General features: G+C 39.6%; 3 long non-coding RNA genes across 5 annotated transcripts in view; 2 read left to right on the forward strand and 1 right to left on the reverse strand.

Annotated features, from left to right (window-relative positions):
* Positions 1-250: 250 nt before the first annotated feature.
* LOC143848024 (uncharacterized) lies at positions 251-6,322 on the forward strand. Its single transcript, XR_013235280.1, has 2 exons — positions 251-1,590; positions 5,851-6,322. It is a non-coding gene; the product is annotated as an uncharacterized LOC143848024 (long non-coding RNA).
* A 5,653-nt stretch (positions 6,323-11,975) lies between these two features.
* The window catches only part of LOC143848020 (uncharacterized), a 91,387-nt gene continuing 84,963 nt past the window's right edge, over positions 11,976-18,399 (forward strand). Inside the window, exons 1-2 of one of the 3 annotated variants that reach the window (XR_013235276.1) lie at positions 11,976-12,482; positions 12,759-14,856. This is a non-coding gene — a long non-coding RNA (uncharacterized LOC143848020). Of the gene's footprint in view, positions 14,857-18,399 lie in introns of all 3 variants that reach the window. The other 2 variants (XR_013235275.1, XR_013235277.1) reach the window with 2 other exon arrangements.
* On the reverse strand, positions 15,347-17,060 carry LOC143848021 (uncharacterized). The gene is made up of 2 exons (XR_013235278.1): positions 16,311-17,060; positions 15,347-15,834 (listed from the first exon to the last, which is right to left on the reverse strand). It is a non-coding gene; the product is annotated as an uncharacterized LOC143848021 (long non-coding RNA).

Genomic DNA, 18,399 nt, shown 5'->3' on the forward strand with positions numbered 1-18,399 from the left:
CAAAACCTAACCAAACCAATGTTTTAACACTCCAAATTTCACCCCAAAGAAGGTTAAGGTCTCACTAATGTCCCTATAAAATTTCGTCGAAATTCGAGCGCGTTTGCCTAGCGAACGAGTCGAGCAAGTCGTAGTGCAAGTTCATATAGGGGGGGTGGATTATCCGAAAGGTGGTTGTCCAAGTAAGAAAAAGAGGTCGAATTTATCACTCTCTTATAAAAAAAATCCATCGGGCAAATGGGAAGGGAGTTGATTTTCGTTGGAAAATTTCTGAAAAATCTCAGAGGAGTCCTCATTTTCGTTTTTACAGAGGATTAGAGAGAGAGATCCCCAAAATCACAAACCCTAATTCCCCGTCGTGAATCATCTTCTCCGGCAAGCTTGACCGGATTTCGGCCAATTATCATCGACGGTTAGTTTTTCTTCTTCCTTCTTAGTTAGCCTCTGCTGCTATTTCCCTCCTTTTATAGCTTAGAAACCCTAGATCTGCATAGATCTGTGAGATTGAGGGATCGGATTTTATTTTATTTTTAAAATCCAGAGAAGGAGAGAAAATTTACAGAGAGAGAAGAGAGAGAAACCCACCTTCTCCGATCTCCATTTTCCGGCAAGTTCAAACTTCGGCCGTTCCTCCATTTTCTCTAGATCCAGCCACCTCTGCTACCACGGCTCGGATCCGATCTCCTTTACCTCTAAATTTCACTTCAAGATCCAACCTGCAAACCCTAACTCATTTTCCAACCGGAATTTCTCATATTCCGACGAGTTTCTTATAGATCTGATGATCTATTTCGCCTCCGACACTCCTACCTTGCGAATCTAACCCCGAGCAGATCCGATCATTTGTTCCGACGAGAATCCGCAGAGCCTCATACCTCATCTTTCCGGCCGAATATTTTCACTCCGGCAGTTCCTTAGTCCGACGGATTTTTGCTCCGGCAGATCCAAGCTTTGGTTATTATCTTTCCTGACCATCCTCTCCATCTATAAATAGAGAGGATGCTCATTTGCAATCAAGGTGGGAGGGATTTTATTTTTCGTTAAAAGCAGATCTGAGAAAAGAGATTTCTGTGAGAAGAGAAAAAAAAAAAAGAAAAAAAGAAAAGAGAAAAAAAGAAGAAGAATGGAGATGAAAAAGGGAAATGAGCAAGAGTCTAAAAAAGAGATTGTGCAATTTATGAGGAGATCGGAAAGGGAAGAATTAGTATCGTTTTCCTGTGCTTTTCATCAGAATCCGGCGAGTTCTTCGCCTGCAAATCGATCGACAAATGACTCCTCTCCGATTCTATCGATCACGGATGCTTTGAAAAAGAGGCGAAAATCATGAATCTAATCTTTACGAACAAATCTGAGGAGGCGAAAGAATCGGAGCTCAAATTCCAAGCTCAATTCTTTTTTGCAATTTCTGTTGTGAAGTTTTTGAAAGAAATTTGGCCGACCTCCGGCAAAGCTCCGGGCGAAAATTCCGAAAGCTGAAAGAGGAGATCTCTGCAAATCCTCGGTCGATCTAATCAATACAGGTTTTAATCGCATCTTGTTCCTTGAGCTAAATGTCTCTACAAGCTGATTTGATCTCCTTTGGCAACTCAGGTAATCTTCATTTATTTTTCTCTGCAATGCATGTTCGAGATAAAATCATGTCTTTTATTATAGAGTTTGATCTGTGATTTTGTAATCTGTCTTTTTATGCACCGTGAGGTTTCAATGTGTTATGTGAATTAAATTTGTTCTCAGTGGGGCTGTTTGATGAATAAAAGACATATGCAAGTATATGTGTGTGGTTATTTATGGTTTCTGTTGAGATACATCTATGTTCATGCTCATATGTAGTTTATACTTGTGTATAAAGGGATGTGTAGTTATTTCTTGATTTAAAATGAGTGCCACCAGTTATATGTTTGATGTTATCCGTTTAGTTGTCATAGGCATTTTTCAGTTAGGCTCCATATGTTCATGCTCCAATGATTATCTTGGTATTTGTTTGCATTATTCTTGATCCAGGAAGTTGTTTATCCCTTGATGCAGATTCTGATCTTAATGCAAATTATGTTTTTTTTTTTTTTTCGGTTTGGGTTATAGACTACCTCATACATGAAAAATTGATCCTTAATTGTGTTTAGGTTGGGTTCAGAGACAATTTTCTCTTGGCCCTTCAAATTGTTTAATTTTGATTGACTCTTAAATTTAGGGCATTCTTTTCACTCCCTTTATGGACATCTATAGATTCTTTAGTATTAGTTCTTCGCTATCGTTGCAAGGGCAATGAAGGAGTCATCCCAAGCCCATTATTAGAAGACTTACATAGTCTGAATAGCGCTCCCCTTTTCATTTTTAGGCTTATCCAGCCTTTAGTAAGTCTTAGAATTTTCCCTCTCGCACCTTAATAGTGGTAGCCATTTCCATTTTGATATTAACAGCCTTATTTCACCTTGACAATAGCAAATATCATTTTTTTTTAGATTTAATTATACTTCGCTGCTCACATATATTAAATAAATGCCTCTTTTAATTTATACTTTGTATAGATTAGAAATATCATTGGAAAAATTTGTGTAAAATATTGAGAATTTATTACTTTTTCTTTTATCTTAAGTTTTGAGTTAGATTCTGAAGATAAATGGATTGTTCAGGTGAGATTATCTCAAAGCTTATTATACTCATTCCTTTTTATTTAAATAAATTGTTTAATAGGAAGAAGGAGATCAGATGACTACTCTATTCGATATTATCGACATGAGTACTGTCTGATCTCAAGGCGGGATTAGAAATATTATCATGTGTATTTGATATCAGATGATTACTTTGGCATCATCTGATTTCATTGGAGTCCCCGTATTGGGGTTTGTGGTTGGTTTTGAAGTGTTTGATATTGTTTTTACTTTATTAGGCTATCAGCGGCTGGTCTGGACTAATTAATGTTGTTATCATTTTATAATTGCTATAGATCGTGTATTGTTCTATTGAAAATTTCTCTTTGTTTAGTACTTGATTTATTTTTATAAGAATAGAATGGAATTTGTGTTTATCTGTTAGACTTTTCTTCTCTCTTTGATAGACTAACACAGTCTTTTAGATTTTTGTTAAATTCTTTAGATACTAGAATTCCCTCTCGTTGCAAGGGCGATGAAGGCGCTAGCCTAAGCCCATCCTTAGGGGACTCGCTTAGTCCAAGTAGCACTCCTCCCATTTATTTAAAGACTTGTCCAAGTCTTTATGGTGTGTATCCCCTAGAAATTAGAAATCCATTCATTGCAAGGGCAATGAAAGATTTCTCTAGAGCCCTCTCAGGGAGACAAGCTATGTTTCGTGCAGAAATGTCCTCCCCTTTTAGGAGACAAGCTATGTCTCATGTAGAGATGTACTATCTTTTTTTGAGGAGACAGGCTATGTCTCATGTAGGAAAATTCAATTCCTTTGGAGGCAGATTTTGTCTCATTGGTCTTAGTTGTCCTCCATCTCTTTTAAGAGACATGCCTTGTCTCATTAGCACTTCCTTCTTAGAATTCCTAATTTCAGTGTCAGTCTTTACTATAGGAATCCGTCCTTAGTCTACCCAGTTTCATTTTCTTGCTAAACCTCCTCTTTGTGCGTCTTTTGGTTTTTGGAAGAACACCTTGCTCGGCTTGGCATCATACCCCGACCCTTATGGGTATTGGGTTGCACATTTGTTGCACCCTAGGGCTAGGTAGCTGTCCGGCCCGGCTGGGTGTTTTACCTTTGCCAAATATGCACAAGGTCTCTTTTTCCTTGTTCACATTTTTTCTCTATCCTACCTATATGTCTAAGAGACTTGCCCAGTCTCATTCTATTAGCATCCTCCTCTTTGTGCATCATTTGGTTTTGGGAGAACATCCTACTCGGCTTGGCATCATACCCCTTACCCTTATGGGTATTGGGTTGCACATTTGTTGCACCCTAGGGCTAGGTAGCTGTCCGGCCCGGCTGGGTGTTTTACCTTTGCCAAATATGCACAAGGTCTTTCCTTATTACTTGTTGAGCTTTATCTTAGTTTGATTAGTCCACTAGCACAGGAATCCGTCCTTAGTCTAGAGAGTCAATCCTCTTGTTCAGGAATCATATTCTATCATCATAGGGGTTAGGATTCTATTCTACCTCTCATCGTATCATGTTTTTATCCACTCTTGCAAGGTATAGGATGCTGTCCAACCCTTGCAGAGCTGTGTTTCTGTTCTTTTCCCCCGCAAAGCATAAGATGCTGTCCAACCTTTGCGGGATATCAGGAGTCTGTCCTCCCCTTATGATGATAGGATTTGTCCCCCTTGAGTCAAAAATACTTAAAAACAACAAAAACATCTGAAAAACCAAAAATCTCAAAAATCTTGAGTCATTAGAAGTAGTTAGGAAATCTGTTTCGAACTACGTTGGCTTGATCCCTTTCCACGGGGTACGTAGTGCAGCTTGGGATCCACATCCCAAGTCCAGCCAAACCTTTAAAAATAAGCATTTTAAATCTTTCAAAATTACAAAAATCTTTCAAAATATTGTTTTCTTCGAAAGGATCTTCCTCTAGAGTTAGGAGCTTGTCCTAGTTAGAGAGTTTTTGAGTCGGGAGTTGCTCCCTCGTTCGTTGTTTGTTTGTTGTGTGTTTTATTTGCTTGTGTTAGAGTTAGGAGTGAGTCCTAGCTAGGAGTTTTATGCCTCCGTCCGGTCAGTTGGCGATCCACATCGCCAATTGATGACTAGGTCTAAGATGCGATAGATCCTACTGTTTTCTTAGGATATACAGCCTAGCTACACATAGATTATAGGAACCACATGCATTAGCTTAGGACTAACCTGCATTTAGTTAGGGCATATAGGGTGTCCTAAAATCTACAATTCATTGGAATTTAAATAATCACACAAGAAGCTTTAAGAACTAGTCCGGTCTTTTAGATCGAGTCTAGGATAGAGGTCTAGATGTCTTAGGCATCATAGCTTAGAATAGGTGCGAAGAACTACGTTGCCTTGATTCTCGTGGAGGCGGGGATACGTAGGCTTCTTTGGATGAACATCAGATCATCTAAAGACTCGGGCCTAGGTATAGATTAGAGTCTTAGGGTTGTTTGGTATCGAGTCATTTTCTATGTTTTGCAGTGTTTTCTTACTTTATTGCGCAGACCTTATACTTTTTTGGTGTGTCATGCATGTGTTTGTTCATCAGAACTTAGACACCCATTAGGCATGTCACTTATAACCTAGCTATGCTTAGGTGACACATGTTTCTTTTATTTTATCTTGTGTGCCTTTGATTTCATCTCCGAGACATGCATGATTAGATAGACGTCTTCTCGGAGATATTCATTCCCATTCCATATGATTTTTGCCCAAAACTCTTCAAAATTATTAAGTAAATGGCATAAGAGACCAGGTGTTTGCACTTGGGCGGATGAGGTGCTCTTTAGACCTTCCGAATTCGTAACCAGGCACGAACCTTATTTTATATCTCTGGTTATCCGTTGCAACAGAGCATAGTATGGGATCCAGGGCCCATTTGCCTTTTTCCTTGGATGGCGACTCTTCTTTGTTTAAGGTATGCCTCGAATCTGGGCTAGTCCCCGAATCGAGAGGTATCTCACCTTTGTATCGCCACTCATGCTATGAGGGGCATTTCTTCTTTCGAGAGTTCCTTGGTAGAGCTCTCCATTCACGTGGATGATCCATAGAGACCTGAGCGCGTGGGGCACGTCCCTCATCACCGCACCCTCTCTCGGATCGGGGTCCACAGAAACAAACTGAAAATGATTTTGATTTTGAAAGATTGGCATGAACAAAATATGGGAGGGAAGATACATTTCATCATTCTTTTATGAACTAAATTTTCCTCTGCTTATGATGAGTCACTTGCAGGACTTGCTGGATAAGGGTGCAAAATACATTGTCATTCAAGGTCCAGCAGCGCAAGGCTATGAATTAGATGTGGCCGCTCACAATGCACTCCTCCAACAACAGCTAGATCAAGTACGTGAACAAAACCCTAGCGCCACCATCTTGTTCGCCGATTTCATCCGTGCTCTTACTGACGATGTGATGAATGCAAAGAAGAAAGGTTTCAATGATCCTGGCCTGATATGTTGTGGCAATGAGATGATCCACTGTGGCAGGCCGGGTGCACCCGTATGCTTGGACCCAAGTAAGTACATGGCGGGGAATGGGGTGCACGCAACAGAAGCCTTAAATGCCTTGCTTGCTAACCAATTCTTCCATCAAGACTTCACAAGACCCCCGTTTGATAGCTTGTTTGTCAATAGAACGGCTGCTGAAATCACCACATGTACCAAACATATTTATAAATAATAGGAGATTTCTTGTTCATCAATTCTTTTATACAAGTTATTACAAATGTCATTTGTTGATTTCTTGATTAAGACCATCCTGAGTATTAAAAAGGCCAACCCTAACCCAACCTGCCTTTAAATCTCTCAACGCTAACCCAACCAGTCCGATTTTTCAAATCGAGCTGGGGTGGGTTCGGGTTAACTTGGGGCAATATGAGAAAAAATACAAAAAAAGAAGGGTATTAGTTTCGGGGTTGAGTCGGTTCGAGTTGCAATAAAATCACGACAATATTAAGGGGCCGTGATCGGGTTCAGGTCGGATCGAGTTGTCCAAGGCCTTAGATGCAAGAGCATCCCCTGGGAATCTCTTATGATTGCTCATTAGGCTAAACTTACCTTATTTTTGTCATTGTTAGTGGAGTAAGGGTAGGGAATCTCAGTCATTTTGGTCATTTCACATGTCTTTTATCATTAGTAGGGGTAGTTTGGTTAATTTCTTAATTGTTTATGGCATTTTAGACATTTGGCCTTAGAGAGGGGTATTTGAGTCTTTTTCATGTAAAGGCAACCTATATAAGTCCATTTCCCACCATTTTTCATATGGGAAATGATATATGCGCCAAGTGTTTCAATGAACATGCGCTCCACTTGTTTGTCGTGTAGTATTTGAGGGTTTAAAGAGCTTTTTGAGACACGTAATATCCTCTGAAATCCCTTTAAATATATACTACACGACAAACAAGTGGAGCGCTTGTTTATCGAAACACCTTGGCGCAGATATCGTTTCCCCTCTTCATATTCGCTCTTGTGTTTTTTATATTATCATTGAGCTAATTGAACCTTGTGTTCCTTGATTTCCTTCTATGGAGGTACTGATTGAAAATTCCATACTAATAATCCTTGGCCATTGACTTTAATGTCATTAGTACGAGACATTGGAACGTTGATAGTCACTTAATTATATTGTCCAAGTCCTGTGCGCTTCTCGCTATAACAGCATTACCATAAATTTATGCTTCAAGGGCAACAATTATTACATTATTCAACCCTCCTCCTCAAGTTGGAGTGTATATAACCATACAGTTTGGGTAATAGCTACAGACAACACTTCCAAATTAATGTTTAAGCTTCTTTGATCAGATATGGGCTATATATGTGATGGGCCACACACAATGCCTTAATTATATGTGAAAGTAAATAATATGATCTTAGCAAGTAAAGTATCTGTTACATATTTGGAACCTCACCGATGCACGATGATGAGATGTTGTGGGCGGAAGAAAATCTACCATTTGTTTGTGTAATATATATTTAGAGCTAGTAGAACGCTCTACATCAAATCATTTGAACCACTTTCTTAAATGATTGGATAAGCTTAACTTTAATTGCTCCTCTCAGTAATCCATAATCCTAAGCAAGAATGAGCACTACAACCATGTATACGGTAGATGGCCTCTTTAGAAAATGTTGCAACCAACAATATTAATTATTAGAGCTCTTAATCGGACTGAAATTTTGGATTTCAGTGAGGAACGAAACGAAATCGTACCGAAACCGAAATTCCCGAAATTTACCAAATTTCGTTTGAAATTTCAGAAATTTCCAGAATTTCGTTGAAATTTAAAATAAAATTATACTGTTTTATTCCGTTAAAGAATTTCCAACGAAATTTCGGTAATTTCGATTGAAATTTTGTCCCAAAAAATTTGGGATTTTACGCGCAATACGCCCGAAATTTCAGTTTCAGACAAGTCTGAAATTTTAGCCGAAACCAAAATTTAAAACCATGTATGTTATTAGGGAAGTTATATATTATATTAATTATTAGAGTCTTTACCGTATATATTATTAGGGATGATACATTCGCCCCCTTTTCATCCCTGAGCCACCACTCATATATAGGGTTTGCCCAAGGAAGAAAGGGACGAATATATCATTTCCGTTTTTACTATCCCTAACTAGATAAGGTGGGGCCACTAGTTCAATGATAAATTAAAAACGTTCATCTACTAGGCATCAGCCTCTCCCAATGGATAGGGGATGCAAGGGAAGTGTTGCTGAAGTGACGGTCAAGCGTTGCCAAATGAGGACGTGTCACTAACTATGAACTAGCCCTTTGAATAATCCCTGATTGCTAGTTTTTCCTCACCAATGAACTCAAATTCGTGAGTTATAATGTTGTGATCTAAATGAGAATGAGGGAATAGCCATAATGTTGGAATACAACTCTCGGCTTCAAATCTTAGGTCATTGTCTTTGAAAACTAAACTAAAATCAACACTAATTTCCACTAGTTAGCTGCCTTTAAACTAGTGAACTTAGTGAGCTGTTATTAAGCACTCTCATAAGGTCCATGCTTTAGGAAAGTCTCTGGTTGTTTAAGAGATGCATGTGGTTGGAAATATTTGCCCTAAATGAGTTGAATTAATACAAAGCTAGTACTCGTGCATCTAATGAAAATACCGATTTCAGCCTTATTTCATCCGACAGTGAGTAACCTCATGGCATTGAGTACGTGTTATTTGCTTTAGAAAGCCATGGATAGGAAGCCTGTACGATTCCTTATAGTCCGTAGTTTCTTTCTTAGTGATGCCTTTTTCAATCAATCTTCCAATATATCTCCCAATTCCATCTTTAAAGTCTCTATTGTCCTAAGGATCCATTTACACCCTACTAGTATGATTCTTGAGTTTCCGAATACGATTTCATTGAGAGTAGTTCTCTTTTCATGGCTTGGAGCCATTGAGCTGACTAATCACTCGTTCTGGCTTGACTAGTGAAAATATTATCCATATCACACTCACTCAGATAGATTAAACCTCTGCACTGCTAAACATCACTAAAAGTGCAAGTGTCCCGAGTCCAGCTTTCTTCTAACTCATAAAGGGTCTTAGGCATAGCCCTAGTTGTAACGACAATCATAAAATGAGCTGTTGTCTTAGAGCATCACTCCGCAAAGCTCAGGCAATGATGAATTGCACAACATGCTCCTCGTCATGTCCATAAGAGTACAACATTACTTCTCAGCTACCTTATCTTGCCCGGATGAGTCTGGAATTATGCTATGATAATGACATTCTCTTTCAAATATGAGACGAATATACCTAGATTGCAACCCATTTCTAAGAGTTTATTATTATTGTAGGATCATGGCACTTACCAACTATCCCAAAAGCTATTACTGATGGGAAAGGCGCTACCATTATCTTTATTAAGAGTCCAGACCAAGGGGCATTGATGGTAGGGATGCACACAGTTCAGTCCGGTTTGGTTTAGGGAGGTTTTTTGAACCGAACCGATCCCATCGGTTTGGAGAAAATCCAAACCGTAACCGAACCGATGGGGGGTTTAACCGAACCAATTTTGACCAGTTCAATTTTGTTCAGTTCATGGTTTATCCTGTTTTTTGGTTCAACTTTAATACATATCCAAATCAAGTAGTCAAATGAGGCTTTTATGTTGCATTTATATCTAGGGTTGATACCCTTTGGGTGACTACAATGACAGAATTACCCCTAGACTACCCAAAATGGGAAAAATGCCCTCTAATAAGAAGATAAGAGAAAGGAGGTGCAATTCCAGAGAGGGGGGGGGGGTTGCGCAAAAATGGGCATCTACAGGGGTGGCCAAAATGGGGTGTCTACAGTTTCCCATCGGTTCGATGTTTTTCATTTTCGAATTAAAACTAAAAAAACCATCAACCTTAATTGTGACCGAACTAATGCCTAGAAACACCAAACTGACCCAAACCGAAAGACCCGGTTCGGTTCAGTTTATCGGTTTGGTCGGTTTTTTGTGTAGCCTAATTGCTGGCACAAGGCCTAGGACAATGCAACCATACTCCTATCTGGGTCTTATAACTCACCTTGGCCAACAACCCAACCCTCCCCCACCGACCAACAATGACCTCGGGGAGGGGGAGGGGGACTCAAATTTGAGATCTGGCTCTGATGCCACTTGTAGGACCGTAGTGCTTACCAACTTTCCCAAAAGCAATTGCTGATGAGAATGGGCCTACCATTATCTTTATTAAGAGTCCAGACCAAGGGGCATTACTGGCACAAGGCCTAGGACCACGCTGTCATACTCTAATCTGGGTCCAGCAACCCGCCTGGGCCAGCAATACTCAGTACCTTCAAGTCAAGTAAATTCTTAACTTCACCTTATAGATCATAACCATATTCCTTGCTTCCAACTATCCATTAAAGGCGTGCATAATTACAGTTGGAAAATTTACCTCTATAGGGACTGAGTCTTAGAGGGAAGATCCTAACCCTCTATAGATCGGAGGGTTAGGATCTGCCTATGGAAATGATTTTTGCTGCACAACCTATTTAGGCTGTGGCCCATCTAATAGATGGTTTGGATCATCCTATGGTGCGGGCCATACTGTACTTTTTAATAAAGCGAGGAGTGCGATCGTCAAAATATGGTAGTGCTGATAACATTTCCCTTTCTGAAATAAGGTTTCTAATCCAAATGAAACCAGAATTCAGAAATTAATAGAGAATCATAACGACCTAAATTTCTACTTTATTTTCATTTCCCATTGTAATGCACATCTCCTCTATCAAGCCTCTGACTCGTAAGAATCCTTTACATGAAATTTGAAATATGAATAGCAATACATGAATCTTATTCATCAGTATTTCTAGGAGTATTTACTTAGTATGACTCATAATATATAAAGATGAGATTCTATCTTATTTTTCCAACTACCATAAAGTTAAGGCATGCACTCTTCATATGTCATCTATCTTATACAAGGATAGAAGATGTTGAATTGGTTGATGTCGCCCTAATCTCTGTAATACCAAGAGCAAAATCAGTGGTTCTTCTAATCAATCGAAAGAAGAATTGGAAGAATGAACAAATGCAAAGGTACCTCGTCTTCGAACCCTAGAAAGAGAAGAACAAGGCCCTAAAAACCAATAGAATGTTTATTAAATGCAAAACGGTGACATGCACCCAATGGGGGTGCCCTTTCACCTCAATTTTGCAGAGGGACCCGAGAGTGAAGGAATATTAATCATAAAAATGGAGGCTTTTATGATTTGATCTGTCACCTCTCTATCAAAGAAAAAAACAGAGAAACAAAAGCGATTCGAAATGGGGTAGTCAAACAAAATTTAGGTTGTCTAGCGCCCATATATTGTTTCTTACATTTTTACATGCAGCTCTTCCTTTGGGTGCCAAAACGTGAAATACTATAAAAGAAAAGGGGAAGAAGCTCTCTAAAACAATGGCACGGTGCATTTCTCTACCTCTCCATCTTATTCTCTTTTATTTCTTCGTTTGTGTCTATCCTTCTACTCGTTCGGTGACTCGCTCACAGACACAGGAAATTCCCTAGGGTTACTCCCTTATTTGATCCCTCCCTATGGTATGACTACTTTAGACAAACCCTCCGGCCGTTGGTCAGACGGGCGCCTTGTCCGTGACTTCTGGCTGAAGCATTGTCACTTCCATACCTTTCCGCATTTCGTGACTCCATAGCCAATTTCTCCCATGGTGTTAATTTTGCAGTTGCCGGATCAACAGTTATAGATTATGAATTCTATGTTCACTACAAGAAAAGTGTTTATTACTGATGTTCTCTTACCGGCGTTCAACGAAAACGTCCCTAATTAGTATACATACACCGACGTTCATTAACGGAACGACGGTAAAGGGTTATTCCGGCTACAAAACTCTCCCGCCCAAAAAAAGATGGCTTATGTATTTAGCGACTCTCTATAAACGTCACTAAAAGTCATATTTACCGACGCATGCTACTTAAAACGTCACTAAATAATTGATTAAGTTAGAGTAGGATTTTCCGACTTTTCTTGACCGTCACAGATTAGAAGAAACACCGGCGTTATTTTTGGAACGTGGGTGAAGGGACAGATAAAACTTTCTTAATCAATCGGGAAGCCCTCGAGCGCGTAGAAGAAAAACAGAGGTTGTGGGTGAGGGCTGCATGTTTCATGCCTTAAAAACATCAAGGAGCCCTAAAATCTCCATTCTCTTTTCGAAAAATTTGGGTTTTGCTGAGATTCTACCCAAAAACATTGGGTTTTTCTTCCTTCGACCAAAATCGAGCCCTAAAATCTCTGTTTCTTGTCAATTCATGGTGGATTTCGACTTCAATCCCGGCTTATTGCCCTCGTTCTCATCTTCTCCACGGAAATCACAGAAAATCTAGGGTTTCTGCGTGTTGAGGTATGGTGTTTGTGATTTATGCTTGGATTTGAACCATGTCCATGTGCTTTGACCCTATTTTCGTGCCCTAACCCTGTTTCTTCATTTTCCTTTCATCTCCCACCATTTATTAGGGTATAATTTCTGATTTTCACTCTCCTCATCCACTGGTTCAATGGGGATAAGTGTTTTCCCTTTCCTTTGTTTCAAGATTTAGGCATAGCAGTTGGATTTCTTGCCCTAACCCTTTTTTTTCTTTTCTTGTTTATTCATTATCCCTTTCTTTGGTTATAAAAGCTTCTCTGCAATCTTTGGAAGATGACAGCTACGGTTTTAGAGAGGTGATCGACGGCCACGCAAACAGTTTTAGGTATTTTTCTGTTACGTATCCATACTTAGTATGAGTCTGTTGTTTTTATTTATGTTTATTGTGTCTGTTGTTGTTAGATATTTAGTAGTTAGGTTATGTGTATTGTTAACAATCATGTGTAGTTAGTGGTGCTGTAACTGTTTTACAGCTTGTAGGTAGTGGGGTGATGTGGCAAGGTAGTTACTGTTTGTGATGAGTGGATCTCAGATTTGGGAAAAGTGATGTTTATGTAGTTAGTTTGTACTGGAAAAAGGGTAGAGAAGTGCTTTCCTAAAACAGAACTATTGAGGTTGTTCCTCTGGAAGTGGAACTCTTTTCTCTTCTATTTTGTGTATCTTCTTTTGATTCAGTGCAGGTTCTTATCAATGGTATCAGAGCGGTCGATCTTATCTGTGATACCGAGGAACCCTTATACACCCATCCCGGTAATAGAGTCGTTACAGACTCAGCACAGTTGGTTTAACGATTTCATTGATAAGGTCGAGTGTGCCTCGAAAAGCCCTGCTCAATGTAAGGCTATAATGGAAGGTGCACTCTTCTGGGTGGGGTCGATAGGGGGCAACGATTATACCATAATTTATGGGTCCTCCGTTGTCCCAACCGAAACATTCAAGGAGATGGCCGTTTCAATGTCATCCATCTTTTGCAGGTATGGACAACATTTTCTATTTCAAAAGAAATTCAATTAGGAATCCCCTATATGAGATTTGATATGCGGTTTTGTAGAAGGTGACGCATGTGCATTTGACGTTCGAAGGCCGAGAACTCCATAGCCATCGATTATTATAAATAAATAAATAAAAAAACTCCATTGCCATGAACTGACTATTTCGGATCGTCAGACCAATCACAGGGTGACCGTCGTTTGTAACGCCGTCTGATATTTGGATGATCTTGGGAAAATTAGGCTTCGGGTAATATTTTACGAGCTTGATCATTGATATGTGACAGCCTATGATTTATCTGACCATCCTAAATGGTCTGATCATGGCTCTGAAGTTCTTGGCCTCTTAACGGCATAGATGCATCTGCTCCAAAAAGCCATTTAGCGAGTCACTTCATCTCGTCTCACTTTATCATAGCAGATTTTGTCTTAATATTAAAATATTAAAAAAAGTTGGAGAATATTTTTAAATTTTAAAGATTAGACCCACTTATGATTTTGAACATTTTGAGATGATGGTTTTTATGATAGGGCTCAAAAGTCTCACCTGTTCACCTGTCTCAAGCTTTTGGTCATAAACTTAAATTGCCATGTAAGGAAACATTAGCAAAGACAAGAAAAAGGAAGTGAAAATCATTTCTATTTTGAAAGTGTTAAACCCAGTAGAGTTCTTTTAACTGTAAGAAGCAAAAACATCATCTACAATTCTAAAACAGAAAGTTATCAGCAACCAATCAAACATGAATGAAACAAAGTGAATATATAGTGGCATAAACAAAATGAGGAAAAAGATTATACGCTTGAAGCGCATTTCGTTAGGTACGGTTGAGGAAAGAGAAGCCTTCTGATTGGTTGAAATGGTGGGCCCAAATGCGGAAAAAGTTTACAAATGCTGCGGCGTTACGGAGGGTGCATCTTCGCATCTTCGACGTACCCTCGAAAAAAAATTAAAACAAAAACCTGCGGCGTTACCCTCGAAAACCCAATTATCTTCTCGTTCTCTCTCACTCTCCCTGTGTTTTTTTTTAACAAGAAAAACCGAAACCCATCGGCGATCTGTGAACAGATTCTCCATCTCCATCACTCTCACTCTCTCTCTCTCTCTCTCTCTCTCTCTCTCTCTCTCTCTCTCTCTCTCTCTCTCTCTCACTGTGTTTAAAAACAAAACAAAAAACAAAAACCCAAACCCTCTAAGGACCCAAACCCTCTAAGGACCCAAAACCCAAACAAAAACCCAAACCAATTTGGGTTTTGGCTCTCCATCTTCATCCCTCTCACACGACGATCTGTGAAAACAGATTCATCTCTCTCTCTCTCTCTCACGGTTTGGATGATCCAAAACCCCCAAATCACTCGCACAGGTACGCTCTCCTCTCTCTCTCTCTCTCTCTCTCTCTCTCTCTCTCTCTCACTGTGTTTTATTTTTTTTTTCAAAAAAACCCAAGCCCATCGGTGGAAACAAGCAGATTTCAGCTGTGTGTTTAATTTTTTCAAAAAAACCCAAACCCCCCATTAACGTACGTTCTCTCTCTGTCTCTCTCTCTCTCTCTCTCTCTCTCTCTCTCTCTCTCTCTCTCTCTCTCACTGTGTTTGGGTTTTTTAAAAAAACCCAAACCCATCGGTGGAAAATCTTCATCTCTCTCACTCGTACTGTGTTTGTATGAAATCTGTTTTTGTATAAAATCTGTTTTTCCCATAATTATTGCAGGTTGATCAATCTGTGTATTGGGGGATGAATCTGTTTTTGTATGAAATTGGTTTTTTGGTGGGATGGGTTCCAGATCTGTGTTACAGCTTGAGAAACTTATATTCCATGAAAAAAAAAATCCATGCTGCCAAACATGGCCTTAGTAAGCTAATATTCTACCCGAAAATAAAAATATATGGCTGCCAAAAACGGCCTAAATGTACAAATAAATGCTAGAAGAGAAATTATTTTGGGACCCACAATGTTTTGAGTTTGGATTCATATTTGCAAATCTTGATTAATCATGTACAATCTCCATCCAGTATTGGGACAAAATTGGTTGTGAATTAGCAAATCGATGGCTCTGATCACCATACACATACGCCAATGCTTTCAGCTCCCAATAGACATCTAACACTGACTCCACAAACCTGCTGTTCCGAAAATGTTCTGCATAAGAAATAACTTTGTTGCTGTGGTTGAAATCACCCCGCATCTCCCCTCTAACCCCCCACCATGCTTCCCCCTTCCCACATAGTTCCTCTATGTCCACTGCCTTCTCCCAGAATATCCACAGATCTGGAACCCATCTCACCAAAAAACCAATTTCATACAAAAACAGATTCATCCCCCAATACACAAATTGATCAACCTGCAATAATTATGGGAAAAACAGATTTTATACAAAAACAGATTTCATACAAACACAGTACGAGTGAGAGAGATGAAGATTTTCCACCGATGGGTTTGGGTTTTTTAAAAAAACCCAAACACAGTGAGAGAGAGAGAGAGAGAGAGAGAGAGAGAGAGAGAGAGAGAGAGAGAGAACGTACGTTAATGGGGGGTTTGGGTTATTTTGAAAAAATTAAACACACAGCTGAAATCTGCTTGTTTCCACTGATGGGCTTGGGTTTTTTGAAAAAAAAAAATAAAACACAGTGAGAGAGAGAGAGAGAGAGAGAGAGAGAGAGAGAGAGAGAGAGAGAGAGAGAGAGAGAACGTACGTACGTTAATGGGGGTTTGGGTTTTTTTGAAAAAAGAAAACACAGCTGAAATCTGCTTGTTTTTTCCACCGATGGGTTTGGGTGATCCAAACCGTGAGAGAGAGAGAGAGAGAGGAGAGCGTACCTGTGCGAGCGATTTGGGGGTTTTGGATCATCCAAACCGTGAGAGAGAGAGAGAGAGAGAGAGAGAGAGAGAGAGAGAGAGAGAGAGAGAGAGAGATGAATCTGTTTTCACAGATCGTCGTGTGAGAGGGATGAAGATGGAGAGCCAAAACCCAAATCGGTTTGGGTTTTTGTTTGGGTTTTGGGTCCTTAGAGGGTTTGGGTCCTTAGAGGGTTTGGGTTTTTGTTTTTTTTTTGTTTTTAAACACAGTGAGAGAGAGAGAGAGAGAGAGAGAGAGAGAGAGTGTGATGGAGATGGAGAATCTGTTCACAGATCGCCGATGGGTTTCGGTTTTTCTTGTTAAAAAAAACACAGGGAGAGTGAGAGAGATGAATCTGTTTTCACAGATCGTCGTGTGAGAGGGATGAAGATGGAGAGCCAAAACCCAAATCGGTTTGGGTTTTTGTTTGGGTTTGGGTCCTTAGAGGGTTTCGGTTTTTAAACACAGCATTTGTAAACTTTTTCCGCATTTGAGCCCACCATTTCAACCAATCAGAAGGCTTCTCTTTCCTCAACCTTACCTAACAAAATGCGCTTCAAGCGTATAATCTTTTTCCTCAAACAAAATATGGAAGTGCAAATATCATTTCATCTTTCTTTTATTAACGAAATTTTCTTCTTCTTATGATGAGTCACTTGTAGGATTTGTTGGCTAAGGGTGCAAAATACATGATCGTTCAAGGTCCGATCGGCAAAGCTCATAAATCAGTCATTGACGCTTCATAAATCAGTCATTGACGCTCACAATGCACTCCTCCAACAACAACTAGATCAAGTCCGTAAACAGAACCCCAATGCTACCATCTTGTTCGCCGATTTCAACCTTGCTTTTACTTACAATAGGATGAACGCCGAGAAGAATGGTTTCCAAAAGGCCCCCATGATATGTTGTGCCAATGCGACACACCCCTGTGGCATGCCGGGTCGAACCCTATGCGCGGACCCAAGCAAGTACATGAGGTGGGATGGGTTGCACTCCACAGAGGCCTTGAATGCAGTTTTTGCTAACCAATTCTTCCATCAAGGCTACACAAAGCCTCCATTTCATAGCTTGTTTACCAATAGAAAGGCAGCTTGAATTTAGTCATATGCCAAACATATTTATACATAACAGGAGATTTCTTTGTTCATAAGTTCTGTTTTTATGAATGGCCAATTCTTATATTGCAACCAAAAGAGATCAGGGCAGTTAGCTCAGGATCAATATGATAGTTCATATATCTTTTTATTTGATTGAGACTATCCTGAGTCAATTTTGACTAGGGGTGCAACTTGGGCCAGGTTGGCTCGGGTTCTTCAACGTTAACCCTAACTCGAATCTTGGGTTGAGGAAGGTTAAACGGAACCCAACCTGCCTTTAAATCTTTCGTCCCTAACCCAACCCCTCTAACCTGATTTTTCAAATTGGGCTGTGGCAAAAGGAGGAAAAAAATATACAAAAAGGAACTTTGGTTTTGAGGTCGGCTGGGGTCGCAGTAAAATCTCAATAAAATTAGTAGGACAAGAGGTAGATTTGGATTTCTCACATTTGCAGTTGTGGCAGTATGATTTTATCTTGAAATTATCTTGTCTACTTTTCCCCAATTTCATCGTGGCAGTATTTTATCCAAGAACAAAGGTAGAATAGCAAGCATATCCAAGGATAAAATAAACCCGGGGTGCTATCCCATGGAAAACAGCCCCAGTGGAAAGTAAACCTCCCAAAAACCTTGAAAGAACTTGGATTAGCGTATATTCATTATCATTCCCATAATGACTTTATTAACTCCTCTGAATTTAATGTAAGGATATATTTAGGCAATCCTCACCGTCCACTTGCTGCTCCAACCATTAATGGGCCACAGCACAAGTCATTTAGAATGTGTTGGCATGCAATTAATTAGTTGTAATCCCTATATTAAGGCTAACCAAAAATAAAACAGAAAAAACAACTCAATATGCTATGAGTTGTTTTGGCTAACCATTCTAAATGTTAGGAAAGGCGGTAGCATCCTAAATTTAGGCATTTTGTAACTATGACTTGAACAAATTTTTGGTTGTCTAGCACCCT

This window comes from Tasmannia lanceolata, unplaced genomic scaffold, assembly GCF_043159265.1.
Source record: "Tasmannia lanceolata isolate RefF3 unplaced genomic scaffold, GAP_Taslan_0.1 ptg000016l, whole genome shotgun sequence".
NCBI lineage: Eukaryota > Viridiplantae > Streptophyta > Magnoliopsida > Canellales > Winteraceae > Tasmannia > Tasmannia lanceolata.